This window comes from Chelonia mydas, chromosome 8 (assembly GCF_015237465.2).
Source record: "Chelonia mydas isolate rCheMyd1 chromosome 8, rCheMyd1.pri.v2, whole genome shotgun sequence".
Classification (NCBI taxonomy): domain Eukaryota; kingdom Metazoa; phylum Chordata; order Testudines; family Cheloniidae; genus Chelonia; species Chelonia mydas.
Genome location: NC_057854.1, coordinates 14,687,896 through 14,711,859, shown reverse-complemented (window position 1 = coordinate 14,711,859; position 23,964 = coordinate 14,687,896). Strand labels below are relative to the sequence as shown.

The 23,964-nt window shown below is 47.5% G+C and overlaps 1 protein-coding gene across 7 annotated transcripts in view; it reads left to right on the top strand.

The window, feature by feature from the left end:
* The first annotated feature begins 8,223 nt into the window (after positions 1–8,223).
* P4HA2 (prolyl 4-hydroxylase subunit alpha 2) overlaps positions 8,224–23,964 on the top strand; it is a 57,314-nt gene continuing 41,573 nt past the window's right edge. Inside the window, exon 1 of one of the 7 annotated variants that reach the window (XM_037906828.2) lies at positions 8,224–8,466. The gene's annotated coding sequence lies outside the window, so the exon portion shown is untranslated. Of the gene's footprint in view, positions 8,620–9,142; positions 9,314–23,964 lie in introns of those variants that run through there. The other 6 variants (XM_043520826.1, XM_037906830.2, XM_043520827.1 and 3 more) reach the window with 6 other exon arrangements.

Here is a 23,964-nt window from a genome sequence, read left to right as displayed (position 1 = left end):
TATCCACATCTCTTAACTATAGGATTCGCTGCACCTAAAAGGAATAATCAGACTCACAGGTCTTTCCTATTTCTGGAGTTGATTGATTCTGGAGTCTGGGACGAATGACTCATAGGGCATGTCTTATATTAGCTGCATAGTCATATATGAGATCTGTGTTAAGATATGGTTCAAACAGGGAGGAAGGATGGTCTGTGACACAGTGATGGGAGTTAAGAACGGTGTGTTCTGTTCTTGGCTCCAGGGCCAGATTAATCTTTTGTGGGCCCGGCACCAAACATATTTGTGGGCCCCCATGGAGGCACTGGGGCATGGCATGGCAGGGGCTAGTCCCTGCTCCGTCCAATGCAAGGGAACTATTTACAAAACAGCAATTGCCAGACGCACAGTAGCCTGCCTGGCCCTGTGCTGCCAGCATGCCCCTTCCCCTCGGGGGTGGGTCTATGCCACACCACCCAGCCTCCCTCCCCCCACTCGACACCCCCTGACTCGCTATGGCCAGCGCCCCCCCAGACCCACCCACAAATGCACAGCACCATGCACAACTCCACCACTGCCCACAGCCCCACCGCAACTGCCCAGCACCCCCCCACAGAACCCCCACTCCCTAGTGCCCCAACACACACAGATCCTCCCCGCCTCTTCACAGCCCAGCACCCCCCACCCCCCATACTCTCCACAGACCCACTCTCCCAAGCCCTGCCTCCCAGCCACACTCATCAGCCTTGCTGGGAGGCGACTGTCTGCCGGGCTGAGCTGGCAGAGCTGCCAGCGCTGGTCCCAGGGCCGGGAATCGCTCCGGCCCCTCGGGAGTGGCGCGATCAGCCAGGCCAGGACCTGTCCCGGCCGGGGTCCCTCAAGACGTACTTGCCTGGAGGGGCCTAGCCAGGCCCCCCCCACTGTTTCCCCCTCCTCACACCTGGCTGAGACTGGTCAGGCTTTTGCACCAGTCCCAGGTGGCTCAGCACTGGGGAGGCAGGTGGGGCCCCACAGGTGGTAGGAAGCAGAGACTTCCCAGAGCCGGAGGTGCACTGGGGTCTGGCCAGGGGGCTGAGAGGAGCACTTGGCCAGCCGGCAGGCAGGTGGTGGGCAGGAGGAGCCAGGAGGGCCTCAGGGTCCAGTGCAAGCAGAGCAGGCCGGGGCCCCTTCTGAGCATGGGCCCGGCTCCATGGAGCCACTGGAGCCATTGTAAACCCGGCACTGCTTGGCTGTGCCACAGATTTCTGATGTGGCCTGTCAAAAATCACTTCACTGCTCTGTGCCTCGGTTTCCCCATCTATAAAATGGGGGGTAACACTATTCCCCTACCTTACAGAGCTGTTGTGGGTCTAAATACATTGTTTGTGACCTTGGCTGGGAGGTGCTATAGTATAGCCTGTGTAACAATGGGTTATTTTTGTTTCCCATTTCCTGGGTCACAACAGGCCATCACATTTACAACAGGATCCTGAGCCCAGAAAGGTTGAGAATCTCTGCTTTAGAAAAGATCAGCCTGTAGGAGTTATCAAATTTCAAAACCATATTTAAAATCCACGAAATAACCCTTCACATAACCTATAAGCATGGAGAAAGAAGAGCTCTCTCCTCTCATATAGGGCAGCCAGACAGCTCTGTGTCTGGAAGGATGCATTTTAGACACTTTAAATAAACTACCCTGGCAATTTCTGGAGGTTTCCACATTTCCAGGAGTTTAGCAGACCTTGTAAACGTGCAGTTGAACACAGTTCAGAGAGCTGCAGGAACCTCCTTGTACCATAATTACACTAAATAGGAACATGAGCCATCAAAATTCTTCTCTTGGCTTATTTTACTTTTTCCTATCAATCCCATGTTTAGTTTCTTAAACCTGTCCCAGAGGCAGCAGGAGTTGCTAGACCTTTCCCATCTGATCATTGTCAGATACCTTCTTATTCCACTAATTTAACTAATGCAATCCCTGCTTCCATTTTACTTTATTGCACTTTGCTTTTTTTAGTGTCTTCAGAAGGCCCAATCTTGTGAGATGCTGAACACCTCCTGTGAGGGACTGAGCACCTTCAACCCCTTGGATTGGGCCCTGAAGCCAAAATTTTCCAAAGCTTGTGTAGGCCCAAGTGGCTTTTTGCCTGCTCCCACATGAGCTCTGTGCATGTGACACTGCCCGAGTGATTTTCAGAGCACATGCTTACTTCCACCCATGTTCTCAGCAGGGCCTTGATGCTCCAAGAGGGCAGAGCCTTGGTGTGGTTAATGGGATATATGACCAATCGTTTTCAAAAACACTCAGAAATTTCTCTCTCCTCCCGCCACCCCCACTCAGCCAGCTGCTCCTGGCTTAACGTGTAGTGGTCATAGCAGCTACAGGACCAATCCAGGAGGCACAAATTAAGCCACTCAGGAATTAGCCAATCAATAGTTGTCTGCACGCCACATCTGAGAACATGACTCTTGACTCTGGGGTAAGTGTAGGTGGGAGGGATGGGGGGAGTAGGATTCATCTTGGGTTTGGCAATTCATATAGGAGCTATGCAGCCACTTGCTGCAGAACAATATCTGTTCATGCTAGAGTGGTATACAATGAGGCATCAGATGAGCCGGAGAGGAAGTCTGGCCCTTGTTCAGAGATGGAGAAGATATAGGAACCGAGCAGAAACTTTCTTGATCTCACAGAGGTACAGGAAATCCAAAGGCACAGGCGTGGCCTGGAATCCATCTCTCATCTCTGGGAGGAGCTGAAGGGGGACCTGTCCGACAGGAATTGTGTCAGGCCAAGTCCCTACTGCCGTGATTATGCTAGCTGCTGTGTCCTTTCAGAGGACCAACGGGGACAGCACTTGAATAAACCAATCTACTGCCTCCCATTGCCTTGAGGGCTTCCTCAGCACAGCAGAGAGGGCTCAATACATCTCTTTGGACATGGACTGAAACAAGCTGTTGGCAATAATGTAGGACCTCAAGGAAAGAGGCCACTTCCCTTCCATGACAGGAATACTGAATGGGATACATGTGACTCTGAGGGTTCCTGGAGCTGAGAAAAATAGGAAGCACACAGCCTGCATAGACATGATGTACATTGACCCTCCAATGGTATCTGCAGTTGTAGTGGGAGTGTTGAGCAGAGCTCCCTGCAGGCGGCATCTCTGCTTGTTGTGGTGCTTTCCTGTGCCTCTGTAACCAGAGGAGAGTGTTCTCAGCTACTGCCTGTGTTACAGACAGCATCCCCTGTGTCCCCCCCATTTACAGATCCCAGAGCTGAACTTCCCATACTGGGGGTTACGGTATTCCCTGGCCTAGAGTGGTGTTCAGTCCGCAGGTGTGCCCCAGGAAAATGAACTTTCCTGATGTGCCCTTCTGGTTTGATAGGTAATGTTTCATTTGAGGGTGCGTGGATGCTGCAGTAGGTTCTTATCCAGGGTGCATGCCTTTTATGTAACATTCCTTTTGTGCCTCACCACAGATGGAATGAGGATGAAATGAGGATTTGGACTTACCCATCCAAGAACATTTTCCATTTGATGTCTTATGTTTCCTGGGGGGGGGTTGGGTTTCCTGAGTTCTTCCTGTTGCTCAGTGGTCACCACATAGACTCTGCATGGCTTCCTGATGAGCGCTCAAGGATCAGAGCAGCAGAGGGATGCTGGCATTTGGCAGGAAGGGGCTACAATAGCGGCTGGGTGCCATAGCCTCCAGTGATGTCGGGCGTCTGAAAAACCCCAGTGGCTGAGCACACAGCTAGAGCCAGAGCATCCACGCTAGCTGTGTGCTTAGAGCAGGAGATTAATTTGTAATGCTCCATCACCACCCATCCTCACCTCTGGAAATTTCCCAGTTATTCCATTCATCGAGAAATGAACCATATTCTCTGTAGCCTGGACAAATCTCCCCCTTGTAAATCCACCTACAGACCCTCAAGGATTAATATTAATTAGATGTCACCTCAACAGACACCGTCTTCCCAGATGCAGTGCAGTACAATCTTTTAGCTACAGTATTTGTTGTAAAGAATTGGGCCAGGTTTTTTTCTGAGCCTCTGAACTGCACAAAGATTATGTTGGGCATGCCTCGCTTTTTGGCTTCAATTTCTGATGATCTTCTCAGATGTGCGAGTGTGATTTTTTCCTCCCTTCCATTCACAAGAAACAAGAGAAGAGCTATAGACATGCGGCTAAATACAGAAATACATTTTGCACTGGAGACACTTTTTGGGTGTAAATTATAAACTGGGGTAATCCTGGCTCCATTGAAATCAGTAGGAATTTTGCTATTGACTTGAATGGGACCAGCATGTCACCCCCTGTCTCTTTAGTCTTCAGTCACCTATAGTATAGTTTTGTGATAATGATATTATGATAATATTAGGTATTGTTGGATGGTTTTAATATTTCTTCTGTTAAGCTGCCAGGTAAAAGCCTTATAATACAATAGAGGAGATCCAAAAATACTTCTGTCTGTGGATCTGGCAACAGAGTTATCTCTGTAACATGTTTTGATGGACAGCTCAGCTCTTAGAGAAAGTAATGGCTTAAATGCTGGCTAACCATGCCTTTACATCCAAAGGGAATAGACTGTGAGGATGCAGGGGGCATGGGAGAGGGGAAACCCCAAGCTAAGAAGGCCAAACTGGCTCTGGATAAACACATTTGAAGGTTGTGGTCATGCTGGGTCTAGGCTGAATAGGATATAGGTGGCTGGAGAGCACCTACCCAGCTATGTAGTGAGTATTCTGAAATGTGCTGATGAGTTCAGTCTAGTTTCCACTGGACATTGTTCCTACAACAAAAGCCCCCACAGCAACTGGTGGTAAATTATACCCTTGGCAGCAGTCTTGCTAGGGAAGCTCTGGATTGTACTGATGTATTATACCAATTTGAAGAACAGAGATATTTGCAAGCCAATCCTTTGATATGATCTTTTAGAGCTTTTGTGATAATATCAGCACAAATAATTATGTCAGGAATCAGTTCTAATTTACCTTATAAAATTATTTTCTCCTCTCCATTTGAATCTGCTCTCTCTTCTGGGTTTACAAGGAGACATTGGTTCTCTTGGGCATCACAAGTACCAGAAATCTCATGCTTGCTACAATTCCATTTTCTCTTTACAGTTCACTTTTAACTAGAGATGAATCCAAAACTAGGACACAGAATCCAAACCATTCACAAACATGAGGAAGATCAGATCCCGATCCAGATTTCAGCTTCACAGCTCAGGTTTACTTTTATGATGGGCCAGTTCAGAACTCCCAATACTCTTGTGAAGAGGGCTTGGGTTTGGATCTGAAGTTTAGGAACTTGGATCAAAGCTTCACAACTGACCCATTTTTTTCTATTAACATTACAAAGTTTAATAGTGTGACTCTCCAGTTCTTAATTATTATTATTTATTATAATATATTCAGACATTAAGGCCCCAATCCAGCAAACTCTTAACCATCTGCTTAATTATAAGCATGGGAGTAGTCCCATTTAAATCAATGTAACTGCTCAAGTGCTTGGATTTAAGCACATGTTTAAGTACTCTGCTGGATTAGGGCCTTTAGAAAAAATGAAATAAAATATCATTGTCACTGTTTCAGAGTAACTGCACTTGTATTTCCCCTCTGTAGTCCACTCCTGGAGTGCTCAGTCAGGTCTCAGGACACTTGACTCTAGGTAGGGACCCTTGTCTCACTTCTTTCTGATTGGGCGTTTTAAGGCTGCGTAGACCCCTGCGTTACATTGGAATACCCCCTGCAAGCCCCTATGCATTGCTTTCTCTCTGAAGACTATGAACAGTATATTACCAGCAGTTACACATTACCACACAGCTATTTCGAAGCATGTACACTTATTCATAAGGCAAAAGCATTATAGAGAAAACATTTTGTAAAAAAGTTCCCACATGCTTGCTGAGGGCTTACCAGAGGTCACTTCTAACTCCAACCTAGGGCTCTGGTAGGTGTCAGTCTTTCCAACTCTTCAGCAAGAGTTGGGATCCTCCTCAGATCCACAGTTCTGCCAGTTTGCTGAATCAAAAGGAAAACCACCACCAGTCTGCTTAAACTCAGTCTTTCATACCCAAATCCCATTTTTTGTCTGTTGGTCTCTGTAAAACCTAGTTTGAACCAGTCAATGCGAACCACCCCAAGTAGTGGTACCTCTTCAGGGTCATTTACAGTTTCTGTGACTTGCCTTAATCATCCCCTACACACACTGTTTTTAGTTCCTGGAGGAGCTGTAGTCACCCTTCCCCAGACACAGAACACAATCATACATAAATCATTCATCAATTTTAATATAATGGTCCTCAAAGATACTGCATGGGGTTGCAATATCTGTCACAATAAGGTCAAGATGAACAACTCAGATGAGGACAAATTGGAGAAAGACCAAAGTAGAGCAACAAAAAAGATAAACTGATCAAAAAATATGATCTAAGAGGAAAGGTTTAAAAAACCTAAGTTTGGAAGAGAGAACCCAGTTTTGTGAAAAGGAAAGGGAAGGGGGACCTGATAACAGCCTTCAAATATGTTAAAGGATGTCACTAAGACCATGGTGATCAATTGTTTTCCATGTCCCCTGAAGATAGGACAAGAAATAATCTGTTAAATCTGCAGCAAGGGAGATTTAGGTTAGAAATAAGGAAAAAGGTTCTAACTATAAGTATAGTTAAGCACTGGAACACGTTACCAAGGGAGGCTCTGGAATCTCCATCATTGGTGGTTTTAAAGAACGGGTTAGACACCTGTCAGGGATGGTGTCGGCATTCTTGGTCCTGCCTCAGTGCAGGGGATGGGCTAGATGACCTCTGGATGTCTCTTCCAGCTGTTGGATCATATTAAAGAAGTTCTGTATTAAAATCACAAATGAGTTTGATTCCCCATAGTTTAAATTCCAGGGTATTACTAATTAAGAGGTCTCTTGGTTTTTGGTACTGTTTCTCTCCCTCTATGTGTGAAACTTGCAAGCTGCTAATTGTGTTAGTACATTCTAAGACAGAGTCTGTTCTCAAAGCAATTCACAGAGAGAGAGACTCAAAGCAATACTCTAACAACAGAAACAGCACCCAGAGACTCCCCGCCCTTTTGTTGTATTAACAATTGTGATTAAAATAGAGATAGAAGATGTATGTGGATGGATGCTTGGTGTGGATAATAACTGAATGATCAGGGAGGTGCCAGCCTAAGAATCCAGTGTCCATCGGCTGAAGAAGGCGTCAAGTGGAAATAACCAGAGGACCCCCGGAGGGCAGACTGGAATCCACCCAACAGCCTCAAGAATGGGAGAACCAAAGAACAAGATAACATCTAGCAGCATGGAGCCGTCAGGAATGTGCTGTCTGCTGATTGATTCAGCAACAGCATGATGAAGCAATTCCCATAGACTGGCATAGGAAGAAATTCGTATAAAAATAGACTCTAAAAAGTGAGAACTTTGGGGTCTGATTCTGCAAAGCAACTTCCAGGAGCATCAGATGAGCATCTGACAAGGCCCTGCTCCCTCCTCATGTCCAGGCCATCTGGCCAGTGGCTTGGCATGAGCAACTCTAAGGCTGGTAACTATGATAACAACCTTGCAGAACCTGTGTGTGTGTGTGTGTTTGTATGAATGAATGTGTGAATAAATATGAGATTGAATGGAATGTTATAACTATAACTAACTGCTTACTATGATTCTTTCTGTATTCACAATGAATGTGGTATTTTGCCTTTTTCCCTTTAATAAGATCCTGCTGGTTTTTAATTTATTGGTATAACACAGCCAGCCCTATGCTTCTATGATGCTATGAATCCCCTGTATGTCCCTGGACTTTTCATTTCAGGGCACAACACCGAGAGAAACAAACACATTGGAATTTAATAGGGAGGAAACCAAGAGAGTGCTCTAGAAAGAGCTTTACACACCCTTACAGGAATTTCAGAGTAACACCCGTGTTAGTCTGTATTCGCAAAAAGAAAAGGAGTACCTGTGGCACCTTAGAGACTAACCAATTTATTTGAGCATAAGCTTTCGTGAGCTACAGCTCACTTCATCGGATGCATCGGATGAAGTGAGCTGTAGCTCACGAAAGCTTATGCTCAAATAAATTGGTTAGTCTCTAAGGTGCCACAAGTACTCCTTTTCTTTTTGCTTACAGAAATTAATAGTGAATGGGGATGGGGGGGCGTTAATAATTCCAGGGAAGGGATCTTCGCCTCTTTTACATTCTATGGGGATTTCCCCTAAGGACAGGCTGCAGGCCGAGCAGAGCAGACATGAGTTGTTCCATTGAGCTGCTCCTCAAGCCTTGCCTGTTTCCCAGTGCAGGGCCTGCTCAGGACTCCTCCACCGCCGGCCGGCGTCTCCCGGTGGTTCCGGGCCTGCAGCTATTCCAAGCATTACGGTCCCGTCTGGAGGCTGGGCTGGGAGAGGCGGGGAGCAGGCCGTGCCGGGGAGGAGGCGGAGCGGGGGCTGCCGCTGGAGGTGCCGCGGCCGCTCTGGAAGGCAGGGCGCGGGCGGCGTGTGGCTGGTGAGCCGGGGGCGCTGGGCACCGGGCGCGCAGAGCCCCGCGCCGCCGGGGCTGTTGCTAACTTTCGGGGGTTCCCGGGCGCCGGCCGCTGCTTGGGGCTTCTCAGCCCTGCCCGGCCTGGCAGGAGAAACGTGGAGCCACCGGCGAGATCTGGTGGGAAAGCGGCGCGTACCCGTGCGGCGGGGGGTGGGGAGGAGCCCCTAGGGAGCCGGGGGGGGGGAGCGAGCTCCGGCCTCGCCCGGGGCAGGGGCTGCCCCGTGCAAACTCCCCTCTGCCTGGTGTTCGTAGGGGCATTGGTCGCGCAGAAGTGACCCGAGCAGGAGACACCCCCCACCGCGCCCCAGCAGCCACCCGAGCGGGAGACACCCCCCTCCGCTGGCACTGTGGGATGGAGGGGGCACAAGGGGGGTGGGGGACGGGAAGGGTGGCGACCCTTGCCCAGGCAGGGGTGTTGCGGGGAAGAGTGGAACTGCCTGGGCAGGACTCCCCAGGGCAAAGGTGGGGTGGGAGCTAAAAACGAGAGACCCCTCTCAGGGACCGAGGGACCTGCCCCATGGAGGTGTCAGGGTGGGGAGGGTAGAAGAGAATTGTCTCCTTGTACTCCCCAGGCTGAATCCCCCTTCTCCCCCAGTTAGGCGTGGTTCCTTCCCTCCTCCTAGGGAAAATTCAGGAAAGCCGGCTTGTGCCAGCTCCTGTGGATGGGACAGACACACTAGCGAGCAGCCCGCACGTCTGCACTGCACTTCAGGCGTGTTGGGACATAGGAATTATCCCACCGGCTTAGACCCAGGGTCCATCAAGTCCATTATCCTGTCTCTGACGGGCCAGAACCAGACAGGGGTGGCAGGTTTGTAGAAATTTTGGTGGTGCCCAGAATCCGCCCCGCACAAACTCTGTCCCCCCAGCTGCCTAAGGCTCGGGGAGGGAGTTTGGGTGAGGGGGGGAGGAAGTCTGGGGTGCAGGCTCTGGGATGGAGTTTGGTTGCTGGGTGCAGGCTCCGGGGTGGGGCAGCGGGTGGGGGTGCAGGAGGGGGTGAGGGGTGCAGGCTCTGGGCTGGAGTTTGGGTGTAGGCTCTGGGCTGGGCAAGGGGGTGGGGGTGCAGGAGGGAGTGAGGGGTGCAGGCTCTGGGATGGAGTTTGGGGATGGGAGGGTGTGCGGAGGGAGGGGGTGCAGGGGTGGGGGTTGTGCGGTGGGGTTAGGGATGAGGGGTTTGCGGTGAGGCTGGGGATGGGGTTCATGATGCAGGAGGGGGCTCAGGGCTGGGACAGTGGGTTAGGGTGCAGGGGGATGAGTGCTCTGGCTGGGGATGAGTGGTTTGGGAGGGGCTCAGGCCTAGGGCAGAGGATAGGGGTGCAGGTGGGTTGAGGGCTCTGTCTGCGGCTGGGGATGAGGGGTTTGGGGTGTTGGAGAGGCTCAGGGCTGGGGCAGAGGGTTGGGGTATGGGGGGCTGAGGGCTCTGGCTGCGGGTGTGGGCTCTGGGGTGGGGCAGGGCTGGGGATGAGTTTGGGGTGCAGGTAGGCTGCCCTGGGGCCAGAGAGGAGGACTCCCCTCCGCCCTCTCCCCACGGGCAGCAGTGAGCTCTGGGGGAGGGGCCCCCCTCTTTCCCCCCCGGCAGCACACTCACCCCACACCATTATCACAGTACGTGCTCCTAGGGCCCCTCTCAGGCCCAGGAAGCCCCCTTGCCTCCCCTGTGGTGGGTGTCGGGGTGGGGGGGCTGTCATCACATGTGCGCCGCCTCCCCTGCTGCTGCCCATCACTGTAGCCTCACTGGGGGGTGGGGGATGGGGCTGTCCCTTGCCCAGTGTGGGGCAGGAGCAGTGACTGCAGGCAGGGGGGCCCCTTGTGCTGGTGGAGGGTCCCGCCGGAAGAAGGAAGGGTCTGAGGCAGAAGTGCAGGGGCAGGGCAGGACAGGCTGGTGGGGGGCATTAGGATCCTGCGGTGGCAGTTCATACCAGGAGCCAGCAGAGTGGAGTCAGCGTGGAGCTGCAGGGGAGAGGCAGGGATGCTCTGGGCCCCCGGGGAGGCGCACGGGGGCAGCAAGTGGGGCCGGGAGACACTCGGGGGAGGTGCGGGGGGGCAGCAGGCGGGGCCGGGGGAGAGACCCGGCCCCAAACATTGGTGGAGCCGGGCACCATGGGCCCATACAACTGGCTGCCCTGGAACCAGATGCTTCAAAAGAAGTAAGCCCTAATAGTTAGAGATTGGGGTTAAGCCATGAAGCCTGCGGTTTTGTATTTCTTCCTAAATTTTGTTTGCATCAACTGTTCTGTCTCTGGCTATTCTTGTTATCCTTATAGATTTCCAGGGCCTCTTTGAATGTTAGTAAGTTCATGGCTTCAGTGATGTCCTGTGGCAGTGAATTCCACAGTGTAATTATGGGTTAAGTAAAGAAGTATTTCCTCTTAGCAAATTCCAGATTGATACCTTTTAATTTCATTCACAATCCCCTGGCTCTTGTGAGGTAGTAGATAGATGAACAAGAGGTTCCAGACTCCTTTCTCTAGACCATTCATTATTTTGTATACTTAGATGAGGCCCTGTTTATCTGTTGTCTTACTAAGGTAACCATCCACATATCTTCAATTTCTCTTCATAGAAGAGTTTTCATTGCTTTTACCTGCATCCCTGCTCTCTGTAGTATCCTTTTTGAGATGGGGTGCCCACTACAGCATGCTGTATTCCAGATGAGGTTGCACGTTGTATATATACATTTTATAACGGCATGATCTAGGAATGGTCTAGATAATACTGCCACAAGTGCAGGACTGGACTAGATAACCTCTTGAGGTCCCTTCCAGTTCTATGATTCTGTGATCACATTTTTGTATTATTCTCCATCCCAGTCCTTATGCCTTAGGAGTTTTCTCTGGGGTTGATGGATGGAATTTTCCAGAGCCTGTCCTGCAACAGGCAGTTTGGAGCCAGTCCCACTTCTGGGCTCAGGGGGGCAATGGTCTGCAATTGCTTCTATGGAGGATTTCTAAAGGATGGGGTAGAGACAGGTGCCCAAAGAAAGAAGATGGGGAGCAGCTGTGTGGATTCCAACTTTCCGTAAAAAAAAAAAAAAAAAAATTAGGGTGACCTGTAAATTCCTCAGGGTGTTGAAGGGTCCTGTTGTCTGACATTCAGTCTAGCGAAGGGGATAACATGAAGGGATAACATGAAGCAATGTCTGGAATTTAAAAAATTTACATTTTTTTCACCAGTGAGTTAATCATTGGAACAGCTTCCTAAAGGATGTGGTAAATTCTCCATCACTTGGAGTTTTTAAATCATGACTGCCTGTCTTTCTGAAGGTATACTCTAGTTCATCTACAAGCTGTTCGTCTCGCCAATGAACTGGTGGGTGAATGTCTGAGCAGTGTTATATAGGATGGTCATAATAATACCTTCTGGCCTTTAAAGTCTGTCACCCCTGTACGTCCTAAGCCAGGATGATTTTCAGGTTAGCTAGAAACAGACAAACTACTAGTAAATCACAGATTGAAAATGTCATTCAAAACAAATTTCCTGTAAATCATCCCCACCACCATAAAGTGTGGGGCCTGATTCTCCCATCCTTGGCGCTCTGTGTCACCACTTACACCTATGCAAAAACAGTGGGAGACATTTCCAGATCAGAAGAGTTGCACTTTGCACAGATATCTTTGACACAAAGTGGCAGGCAGTAGAGAATCGGAGATAACCTAAGAAAGAAAGGACATGTTCATGTACAAGCTTGCACTGGCTTAGTTAAACTGGTACAAGCCTCTGTGTGGGCACTTCTTATTTTGGTTTGCCTAAACCAGTTCCTAGCTATAAGTTAAACAGAAATAAGTCTGGCTTAAACAGAAATAAGTGTCTACTACAGGGGTTTGCACTTGTTTTAACTAAATCTGTTTAAGTTAAACTGGTTCAAATTGTGTGTGTGTAGACAAGACCTCAGATTTGTCCTCTCCCTATCTATTTTTGCCTTCAATGGTTTTATTTTCTTCTCCTTACCTCTCCCTATTCTATTCTCTCTCTTTTTCGCTCTCCTGTCTGTGACATCTACCATTAGTTTCTTCTTCACTTCTCTTTCTCCCTGCCCCCGTGGTTCTCCCTGGGTTGGAAGCCAGCCCAAGGGTCCAGCTCACTCTCTTGTCTGTAATCCTCCTTGCTCCCCATGCTGTGTTGCCAGAGTGAGCGATGAATGGAAGTTCCTCAGCTGGAACTCCACTTGTGTAAGAAAGCAGCGGCAGTTGACAAGGCCGTCTCTGTGAGGGCCCCTCAGTTTTGGAACCTGCTCTGAAATGGTCCTCCTTTATCAACATGCGGGACTGTGAGGCCCATTTGTTTCCCAGACCTGAGAGGGTTTGGGAGGACTCTGGTAGGGGTTGATAACCCAGCAGCTGAAAAATGTTTATCTTTATTAAATATGTTTGTAATTGGGTGGAAGGAGTCCCTGTAATAGTTTACTTGTAGTCCTGTATTATTGAAATGTTCTGAGGAGGGCCTACAGCAAAGAGTGGGCTCTCCTTATTATAGAACAAGTGCCTAAATCCAGTTGTATAACTGCGGGTGCTGAGATGGTTTGAGAGTGCATGAGTGAAGGAGGGAAACTGTAGGTGTCACCACCACATGGAAGTTAGTTGCCAGCTCAGCATCTGGCCATAGGGGGAACTTTCCACCCAAATACCCCCACATTCCAAAGAGGAGGAGGGGAGAGAGGAGTAGTGTGATAGGAGGCGCTCCTATCACACCCATTCTGAACACTGAACCATGGCACAGATCTCTGCAACGTGAGTTAAAGGAGTAACTCTGTTAGCTAGTAGCAGTAGTAGGCTATCTTCTATTTGGAATAGTGTGTCGAAAATGTTTGAGCAGTGAAAGATGAAAGGCTATCTGCTGTTCAGGCCTAGAAACAATGCTCCCCCAGCTGCTACTGTGCGCAATGGTATCAGTAAGAGGCAAATCAGATAGCCTGAATATTTGGATTTCTGATTGCAGTGGAGAGTCAGCCAGTTCAGGACACTTTTTACTTGGGTTTCATATCCTTGCCAGTTAATCCCCTACATTATCAGACCTGAAGGTTCAGTCATCCAAATAGGCTTTGACACAAAACGTTTCCCATAATAAAACTCCTGATTGCTTCACTTTATAGGTGCACTGGGAGGATAGAAGTAAGCTGAAAAGGACCCCACAACCACCAATTCCCGCAGCTGTGTGACACTGAACAGGAAACAATCCCTCTTGTGTACATAGTGACTGCTGGCCGTACATAGTACTTGACAGGCAAAGGTCCTTGGCTGCTGTAAATCAGCATAGCACTGAAGTTAATTGATGAGGGTCTGGCCTTTTGCTTACTCCTAAAACTTCTTTAACTTTATTTTGCCGCAGCCCTAACTCAAATATATGCATCATTGAAAATTTGGGCTTTTATTTCCCACAAGTATTAAAGGAGTTAATAGTCAAGGGTAACATATGGGCTATTAGTCCAAAGAATTTTCCATTTCTAGACTTGTTTACATAAGACAACTGTTACATTTATATTTGCCACACTGTTCGTGATGGCAGATTTCTAAGGAGTAAAATATAAACATGTAGATAGGTTTTATTTTCTGTGACTGGTTCTGTGTATAGAGTTTTATATTTGTCGGGAAGTAGGATGCTGCCATGCCAGAGTAGGCTCGGACTCTGTGCCGTCCAGAAAGAGTCTTTCTTTTTCTTGCTTTATCCTCCTGATAGCAGTGGAAAGAAAAATAAATGTTTCCTGATATGTTGTAAATTAACCTTTTCTGAACACTTAATGCAGTTTCAAATGACCTTTTATTTTGAACATTCCCAGAGAATTTGGAAGTTTATATGAGAGATTTTGATCCATTAAAATTATGGGCTATGTTCAGGAACACAGGTACACTTCAGGATTGAAAAGACTTGGCAAATTGCAACAGGGGTTAAAAACATGTAGTTTGGTCAACAACCTCTCCACTTATGGTATAGCTTGTTTGAGGCATTTAACACTCTGCAGACTATTGTGTTTAATATGAGATGAGCTTGCTGTTATCTCAGGGGAAATGATGGGCAGGACTACTGCTCCTAAGATTGGTGTGACTTCTCTCTCTTTTTTTTACTGCCAGGAATTAAATATTTTTTCAGCTATGATTTAAAGGAGCTATCAGAAGTTAATCCAGCTGTTGACATTTCTTAAGGTTACGTAACTACGGATATCACAAGTTTTAGACTGAAGGAAGCCAATGGAAATTTGAATAAAGACAGTCAATATCAGTGCATGCAAAGAAACAGCATTTTTCTTTGGTCTGTTTTGGAGAAACAAAGGCAAGCAAGTTGTTGGGCATGTAGTTTTTAATTATTTGCAGATGCACATTAGAGGCTTTGGCAAGGAAGCTGGTGATGCAGGCATGTGGAGACGAGTGTGATGCCTTTGATGCAAAGGAAGAGTCAGCCAGAAAATAGTTCTCTAGGGGATGGGCACGGGAAGGATCCATCAGTACAGAGGCAGATGACATCAAGAGCCAACAAGACCCCATTTTTGTTAACGAGAGCTGCCTGCATGCAGCTGTATGATCTCATGCTATGAACTGCCTCAATAGAGGGTTCTAAAGTACAGCCTGGTGACTAGAGTTCTGCACTGTGGTGTGATAAATCCAGACTCCGTTTCCATTCCATTGCTAGGGGCAAATTTACAATTGGCCCAGGCAAGTGTAGGTCTCCTGAGTACATCTGAATTACAGCAGTAATGAATTGCAAGATTCCTAGGCTCACCTTATAGCCTTAGGGACCACCCCCTGGATGGAGATCATAATAGTAATGAGGGTTTCTGTGCTATCTAATCTGCTTGCAATTAGTGCATATGATAGCAAAGTTGTAACTTAAAGAAGATGCTTCATATGGTTTGGTCTAGTTTGCAGATGGTTTTCAGCTGACCTCATTAAAATCCTGCTAAGTGGAGTATTTTGTGATTGCTTTCCTTTTTGAGCTTTCTAACCATAGTATACTCACCTTCCAACATCCTAAAATCCTAACTATGATTCAGCACAGCCCTTGGCATTTGGCCGTGTGGGGGACATTTAGATTTTTTCTGTGTTATCCATTTAAAAATCATTAGCCTTGTAACTGAAGTCACCCAGTTTGACAGCAGCTTGGCATTTGATGGCATCTGCTTTTTAAGCCGAGAAAGTCTATTGTCTGTAGATGGAGGAAAAATGAAATAATGTGGTGGGTTTAGTACTTCACTATTTGTCGTTTCTGGTCCTGTAATGCATCGGATGCCAGGGTGGATAAAAATCAATGATTTAAAAAAAAATCATATTTTTTTATTTAAATCAGATTTTTTTTGATAAAATGCTTTTTGAGGAAAAAACCTATCTAAAGATAATTTTTCTACATTATAGCTCAAAGATAACTTATAATGGAACAGGGATTATAAATTATAATTCTATAGTATGAGACAATATATTAATGTAATGTTTAAGAAAAGTTTTGTAAATGAGTTCCAATAGTTCATGGATTAGGGACCCAATCTTATGGGGTTCCACAGGCTTCTGTATAGATTATTTAGGTTAATCTTTCTATCTACCCAGTGAGACTCAGTGCTCAGTCTAGATTGAAGATACCATCAGAGATGCTTAGTTTTGCAGTTCTCAAACTGTGGATTTGTGTCTCCAGAGATAACATGCTTGTTAACAGCAAAAATGTTTTTAAATAAATAAATAATGTATAGAGGTGAGAAATAACAGACCTCAACTCTGTTGTCCCTCTGCAAATTTGTGTACCCAGAGTCAATCTCTTACCTCTCTCTAAAAGTGCAAAGTTTCAAAAAGTTCAATGAATAGAAGATCGTTGGGGGCAGAATAGATCTGGACAAGGAGAAGAAGTCTGGGGATAAATGTGAGAAGCGAAGGACATACACTTGTTTTGTTAAAATATTATATGTTTGCTGTTGAAGAAAAAAATCCAGAATACTTAATGTTGTTGTTTTAGTTAAATAAAACAATTTAAATGCCTGTCTGGTGATGTTCTCCTAATACAATCTGGCAAGAAAATCCTTCAAATATTAATGATTAACCTGTTGAATTGGAGATAGTTCACCTCCCAATGACTTCATAAATATCTGCTTCAATTACTTTTGGTAAATGAAATAACCAAACAATCATTCATTTTCTGATATAGCTGTAAAACTAATCTGAAAAGTTTTCAAAATAAATCAATGTTTAAAAATGTATAGTGTGTACCTTCTAAAAATGAAACCTACGTCTATCTCTAAGTTGTGAAGAACATGTATTAAGGTTATAACAACCAACAAGAATGCACTTTTATGTAGAAAACCATCGAGTCTTCCTGACTAGTGATTTAAATCATGATTTAAATCAAATCCACCCTGTCGGATGCAGCAATGGCATGTGGGGAAAGTGTAAGCAGACTTGGCTCAGACAACAGTTCAACCTTAAATTGCTATTTGTACAAGTGTTGACCTCTCTTCATGGCTTTGTATTTGGGCCATGCCTCTGAAAAAAATACCATCAGCCAGTCTGTAGCCATGTATGCCTTTGAAACAGTTAGTTCTTTGTTTAAGTCAGGCTGGTTAGACTGCACCATGCTAGTTTAAATTTAGATGCACGTTGGAAGCAACATTTACTTTGGCTTTGGTTTTGAGGTAAATTTCAAGTCTGTTGAGTAAGTACAGATTAGAGCCCAAACATCAACCCTTACTCACTGTTCAGTGCTGGCTTACTGCAGTTGGGTGAGTAAAGTAATTGAGGTATTAATGGGATTTAGATTTTCTTGTTTCATGGTATCCTATCTTGTAATGCCTTATACCTTTGTACATTGTGTACGCTGGGAGTGCAAGATTGGGACCTAACTAAGAGCGAGAGAACTGCAGTGTCTTCTGCTGCATAGTTAATTTTATATCATTACAGAAAAAAATCTGTGTTCTTAAATAAATGTGGAAGAAACGAATAGATCATATGTTGTGTACATGATGTGATTTATTATGAAAACTACTTTAACCAAGAATGTGCAGTGACTTAGTTGGTAGGTATATGCACAGTAGCCCTCTGCTGGATAGAATTGGAACTACTCAACTCTGTAAGTTAGGCCCTGTACTGCTAAGACAGGGGTGGGCAAATTTTTTGGCCCGAGGGCCACATCAGGGTTGCGAAACTGTATGGAGGGCCAGGTAGGGAAGACTGTGCCTCCCCAAACAGCCTGGCCCCTGCCCCTATCTGCCCTCTCCCACTTCTCACCCCGTGACTGCCCCCCTCAGAACCTCCGACCCATCCAACCCCCCCTGCTCCTTGTCCCCTGACTGCCCCTTCCCAGGATCCCCCCACCCCTAACTGCCCCCCCAGGACCCCACCCTCAATCCAACCCCCCCGTCCCCTGACTGCCCTGACCCCTATTCACACCCCCGCCAGGCCCCCTGAGACTCCCATGCCTATTCAACCCTCCTGTCCCCTGGCTGCCCCCCCCCCCCCCCCCCGAACCTCTGCCCCATCCAAACCGCCCCGCTCCCCGCCCCCTTATCATGCTGCTCAGAGCAGCAGGAGCTCGCAGCCCCACCAAATCCAGCCACGCCGCTGCGCTGTCTGGCAGGAGTGGCGGGCCAAGGCATGGGCGGCGCAGCGAGCTGAGGTTGCGGGGGAAGGGAGACAGCAAGGAAGGGGCTGGGGGCTAGCCTCCCCGGCTGGGAGCTCAAGGGCCTGGTAGGATGGTCCCGCAGGCCAGCTGTGGCCTGAGGGCCGTAGTTTGCCTACCTCTGTGCTAAGAGCTATCACAGATTCTCTTCTAGAGGTCTGTGCTTTTTGAAGCAGGAGAATCTGAGTTCTATTCCTGATATATGGTGTTGATACACAGTTCCTGACATTTGTAAAGTTCCTTATTGGCGATAGATTTTTTACATATGTAGTACTCTCTGGTCCCCATCTGTCTGGCTATTCTATCTATTTTAGGTACTTAGACCGCCTCTATTGCCATAGTATCTGAGAGCCTCATAATCTTCAGTATGTATCTTCCCAGCTCTCTGTGAGGGAGGGAAGTGCTATTATCTCTATTTTACAGATGGAAAACTGAGGCACAGAGATTAAGTGACTTGCCCAAAGTCACGCAGGAAGTCTGTGGTGGAGCAGGGAATTGAACCCTGGCCTCCCGAATCTGTTGGTAACTGGCTTTTGAATTCTCGAACGCCCACCTCCCAGTTCTTGTGCCATGATTTAAATAGGACAGTCATGTTCATGAGACAAAGGAGGTAACTGAAAAATGTTTTCTGCCATGTTGTCTAGTTGAAGGAATAAAGTTCTGGGGCCTGGTTTCCAGAATGGCTTCACACACCTACTCCCAATAATGTCAGGTGTTGCAGTTGTGAGTGCCCAAAATTGGTGCTGAAAATTGAGCCACAGGTAAAACCAAGTGTGTTTATATATATATATATATATATATATATATATATATGTGTGTGTGTGTGTATATAAATAAAGGCAGACATATATGGAGTGCATGTGGACATTTGTGTTTCTGTAGGTTTCAGCATATCAGATGAGAAAATGTATGGTCTTTTTAAAGAGTCTTGCTCATGAACAGAGTCAGGGAGCAACACTTGATATATGCTGAGTGTACTTCTTTGGCTCTTAATGTGAGCATCTTCTGGCCTGTGTGACTATGGGGAGCATTTCAAACCGCAGAAGGTGTCACTCTGGTGTTACCTTTTGGTTTGTGGCATGAAATGAGATTGTGATTTTAAATTTTACATAAACTGATCTCATTATGACCGAATTTCAATATATCTTCATGTAATCTGATAAATTGGTTGGCCTCCCTGTGAAAGCCACGTAAATTCTGATGCTGATAGAAGCAATTAACATTTGACTAAGCACTTCGATGGCGCTAGTTTATCAGGGAAGGGGGAGATTTGCTCCGACTTTCATCTTGTTCATCTGTGCACAACATTCTCTCTGACTGGAAAGAGAAATTGCCCCCTGAATCATCAGCCAAAAGATAATTAATTTTGAAAGTCCATAATACTAGTGGCACCATAAGTATCAGCTTGTTTTATAATGCGGCTTCAAAAAGTAAAGTAAATGCAGAGTATAATGCAAACCATCTGAAGATGAATCATTGTAACAACGAAATGAAAGATTGCTGACGTATCAAGAAAAAAATCATTTTATTTATTAACTTTCTCCTGGGTGTCTTACTTCAGACGCACTTGTGAAATTCATCCTAAAGCTGCTTAAACTGTTTCTCCTCCCTTGATGTTCATACCTCAACTGCTAGAAGAGGGCCTCATCCTCCCTGATTGAACTAACCTCGTTATCCCTAGCCTGATTCTTGCTTGCATATTTCTACCTGCCTCTGGAAATTTCCACTACATGCATCCGACGAAGTGGGTATTCACCCATGAAAGCTTATGCTCCTATATGTCTGTTAAGTGCCACAGGACTCTTTGCCTGTTTTAACTTGGTAGCTGAAAGTCTTGCAGTGCTCCAAGGAAGGATGAGGGATATTTGTGCTCTGAGCTGCTGCCTCCTGACTGGGGCGAGGGTCTCTGGTGGTTGAGTTGTGGCTTCCCTATCTGGTTCTACTGCCTGAGAAGGGGGGAGAGCAAGACTGAGGTGCAGGCAGGAACAGGACCCCAAAGGAGCAGAATACTTAGCAGCCATGTGATTTTATTGAGCCCAGCTGAGCAATGGGAGTCCTTCCATTGGGATGAAAGGGAGTTGGATTGAGCTGCTTGTGGTTATTGGCCCTGAAAGTCAGGAAGACCCACATTTTAATTAGGGATGTAAAATATTAAACAGTTAACCGGTTAACTGGCAAGCATTTGTCTTACCGTTAATCCACCCTAACGGTTAACCCCCAGCTATCCAGGGCCTGCCGAAGCAGCCCCAGCCACCCCGTGCCGGCTGACCCCAGCCGTGCTGGCTGGAGCAGCCCCAGGCCACGCCAGCTGGAGCAGCCCCAGCCCCTCTCCCTTTAATCAGTTAATCAGTTAAATGATATCATTTTAATCGTTTAAATCGGCAACCTATGGCACACGTGCCAAAGACAGCACGCGAGCCGATTTTTAATGGCACACTGCTGCCTGCCAGGTCCCAGCCGCCGGCCCCACTCAGCCCACTGCCGAACCCAGTCTGGGACCCTGGCAGGCAGCAGCGTGCCATTAAAAATCCTGCCCGCCCCAGCACACTCTTCTCCGTCCCCCCCTGCCGGGGCAGGGTGAAGAAGCTTGGTCCTGCCGGCTGCTGCTTCAGAGGCCGTGCTGGGTTCTTGCCCCTCCTCCTCTCCCTCCCTGCCCCCGATCAGCTGATGGCCCTTGCAGGGGAGGGGGAGAAGCGGAGCTGCAGTGGGCTTGCTGTTCCAGGGAGGAGGCAGAGACGAGGTGGGGACGGGCCGTGGGGAAGGGGGTAGAATCAGGGCATATCCCCTCCAGCTCCCTGCAGTGAGCCGCTCAGGGCAAAGGGCTAGGAGCACCCCCACGACCCCAGCCCACACTCCCAGCCCTCTGCCCTGACGCCTGCACCCTCCCCACACACTCCCAGCCCTCTGCCCTGACGCCTGCACCCTCCCCACACACACCCAGCCCTCTGCCCTGACCCCTGCACCTCCCCACACACACCCAGTCCTCTGCCCTGACCCCTGCACCCCCCTCACATGCACCCAGCCCTCTGCCCTGATCCCTGCACCCCCCCATGACCCCAGCCCTGACTCCTGCACCCCCCTCACATGCTCCCAGCCCTCTGCCCTGACTCCTGCACCCCCCACACATACCCAGCCCCCCCCACACACACCCCATGTCCTGACTCTTGCATCCCCCAGATTCCCACCCCCACCCTTAGCACCAAATGGGAGCTGCCCAGGTAAATGCTCCACCCCCAAACCTCCTGCCCCAACCCTGAGCCCCCTCCCTCATTCTAGCTCCTGGCCAGACCCTACAGCCCAACCCCCAGCCTGCTCCTTCACCCCCAGCCCTGTACTCAGTGCACTCCCACCCTCAGCTCAGTGCAGAGAGGGAGGAAGAGAATGGGTAGAACCAGGGAGAAGGTAGGTACCCACTCTATATGGGCAGGGCCAGGATCCCAGACCGGCAGCGGGCTGAGCGAGGCTGGCAGCCGGGACCCTGGTTGGCAGGAGCCGGCGGACGGAACCACAGACCAGCAGCAGGCTGAGCCGCTCAGCCCACTGCCGGTCTGGAGTCCCGGCCGCCAGCTCTGCTCAGCCCGCTGCCGGTCTGGGGTTCTGACTGCCGGCCCCTTGCCAGCCGGGGTCCTGGCCGCAGGCCCCGCTCAGCCTGTTGCTGGACTAGGTGAACGGAACCCCAGGCTGGCAGCGGGCTGAGCGGGCCGGCGGCGTAAGATCAGCATTTTAATTTAATTTTAAATGAAGCTTCTTAAACATTTTGAAAACCTTGTTTACTTTACATACAACAATAATTTAGTTATGTAATATATAGACTTATAGAGAGAGACCTTCTAAAAAAACGTTAAAATATATTACTGGCTCGCAAAACCTTAAATTAAAGTGAATAAATGAAGATTCGGCACACCCCTTCTGAAAGGTTGCCAACCCCGGGTTTAAATGGTTAACTTTTTAAATGATATTTAGATCCCTAATTTCAATAGCATTTCAAAGTAACATTGTGGGGAGAATTCAGTTCTGTAACTTGGGAAGAGAATTCTGTTCCTGCCTCCTCTGTGGCCTTCCTACCCCTGACTGTATGTGAAAGCCTCTTTCCTTCTGCCAGCAGTTTCAGAAGTACAACAGAGCATTCTTCTCAGCGGATCAGTGATTCACTGAGATTTAGCAGTTACAGAGAAGCCAAGTGTTTGCACAACATAGTTGAGGTTTGACTATTGAGTGCAGTTATCAAGGGGTGTTTGGGGTGGAAGGAAAAATTCAGGATACTAAGGCCTGACTCTTATTGGCCCTACACTGGCGTTACAGTGGTGTAGCTCCATTGACTTCAGTGGAGTTACTTCCGATTCTCACCAGTGTGAGATCAGAACCATATCTCAAATGAGGCAGGGGAATAGGCATCAGTTGTTGAGTGAACATGCCTCCCAGAGTCTCTCTGCCAGCAACGCTTGCCATGACAGCTTGGCCATTTTCCCAGCTGCCACAAGACCCATGGCAGCTTGGGTACAATTGCCCTAAACTGCACCCAGGACCAAACTGTCGTTCAGTAGCCCCAGCACAGAGAAACAAGATGCCTCTCCTCTTCTTATTGCCCTGGGCTTTGCACAGGCCTCTGGATGAACAGGGGTCAATAAGAGCGTGCTTTTGAAGTCTTTCCCAAGTCTGTTACAGATGAAGGTAAGAAGGTTTAAGCAAATAAAAGGAAATCCTAAATGTTGCCTCAACTAAAGTGACATTTTCTGCTTTCAAAGATAATTTTGATACAAAGCCAGCCTAAGAGAAAGGGTGTACGTATGGGAAATAGTTGCCCTAAATAGCTTTCTCCTTATTGCTGAATTCTAAGCATTTCTTGAAAACCAGAGTTTTGTGTTTCTCTCTCAGCTTGAACGAACAGGTTAGTTTTATATCCAAGTATCTTGGTCTCGGTTACAGGGGTTTCTGAATCCCTAAGATGTTCGAGCTGTAATGGTGTGTGGGGTGTACAGTCTTCTCTCCAAAAACATATTTGCAAGAATTGTTTTCAGGCTGTAGCGAGGAGGTGTCGGCGCTGGTGTTTTGAGATGTGCAAAGAATGCCTGTAAACAATATTAAAATCCCTACAGACAGGTATCTTTCCCTTGTTCAAGCAAGAATTGATTTTTTGTGTTTACTGAGTGTGCCTGTTTACTGATTCTTTCTCTGCGTGTGATGGCAAAGCTGCTAGATTTGGTAAATTTTATTGTTCTTGGCAGATGTCCTGAACTACAAGAGAATGTTGGGAGTAGGGAATGGAGGGTTATGCTGTTTTAAGTGGAAAATTCGTTCATAGTCACTTGGCCAAACTGTGTGTGATGATTCCAGAAGACTGCTCTGGGAAACAAGAACAAGCTATGCAGCTGGACAGCCAGGGTTTAATATATCGGAGTGCATGTATCTTCTGAGTGCTCTTGACTCACTCTTCTGGTCTGCTATATCACTTATTGTTGCTTTAGTATTGGCAGACCTCTTCATGGCACTACTCATTCAGCTTTGCTTAGTGCTCAGATTACCTGTGTATTAGCTTTGCAGTAAAACATGTGTCTGAAACATAACAACTCTAAAGCACATGGCATTGAAAAAATATTCAGCATGACGCAACTGAGACAATGTTCTCACACTTGCACATGTATACACCCGATATACATATTGCAGTAAATAGTTCAGATTCTTCCAGTAGATTTGCAAAGGGGTTGGGGGGAGGTTTGTTTTAAAAACTGAACAATGGTTTATGAATATAATAATATAAACAGCAGAAAACAGAGCTGGCATGTAAGTGGTTCTCTGCATGGCAGCTTTATCCCTTACTGTGGCATTGAATCATTGTACTTTTCTGTTTGCCCATTTCTTAGTCTTAGAGCAGTGCAG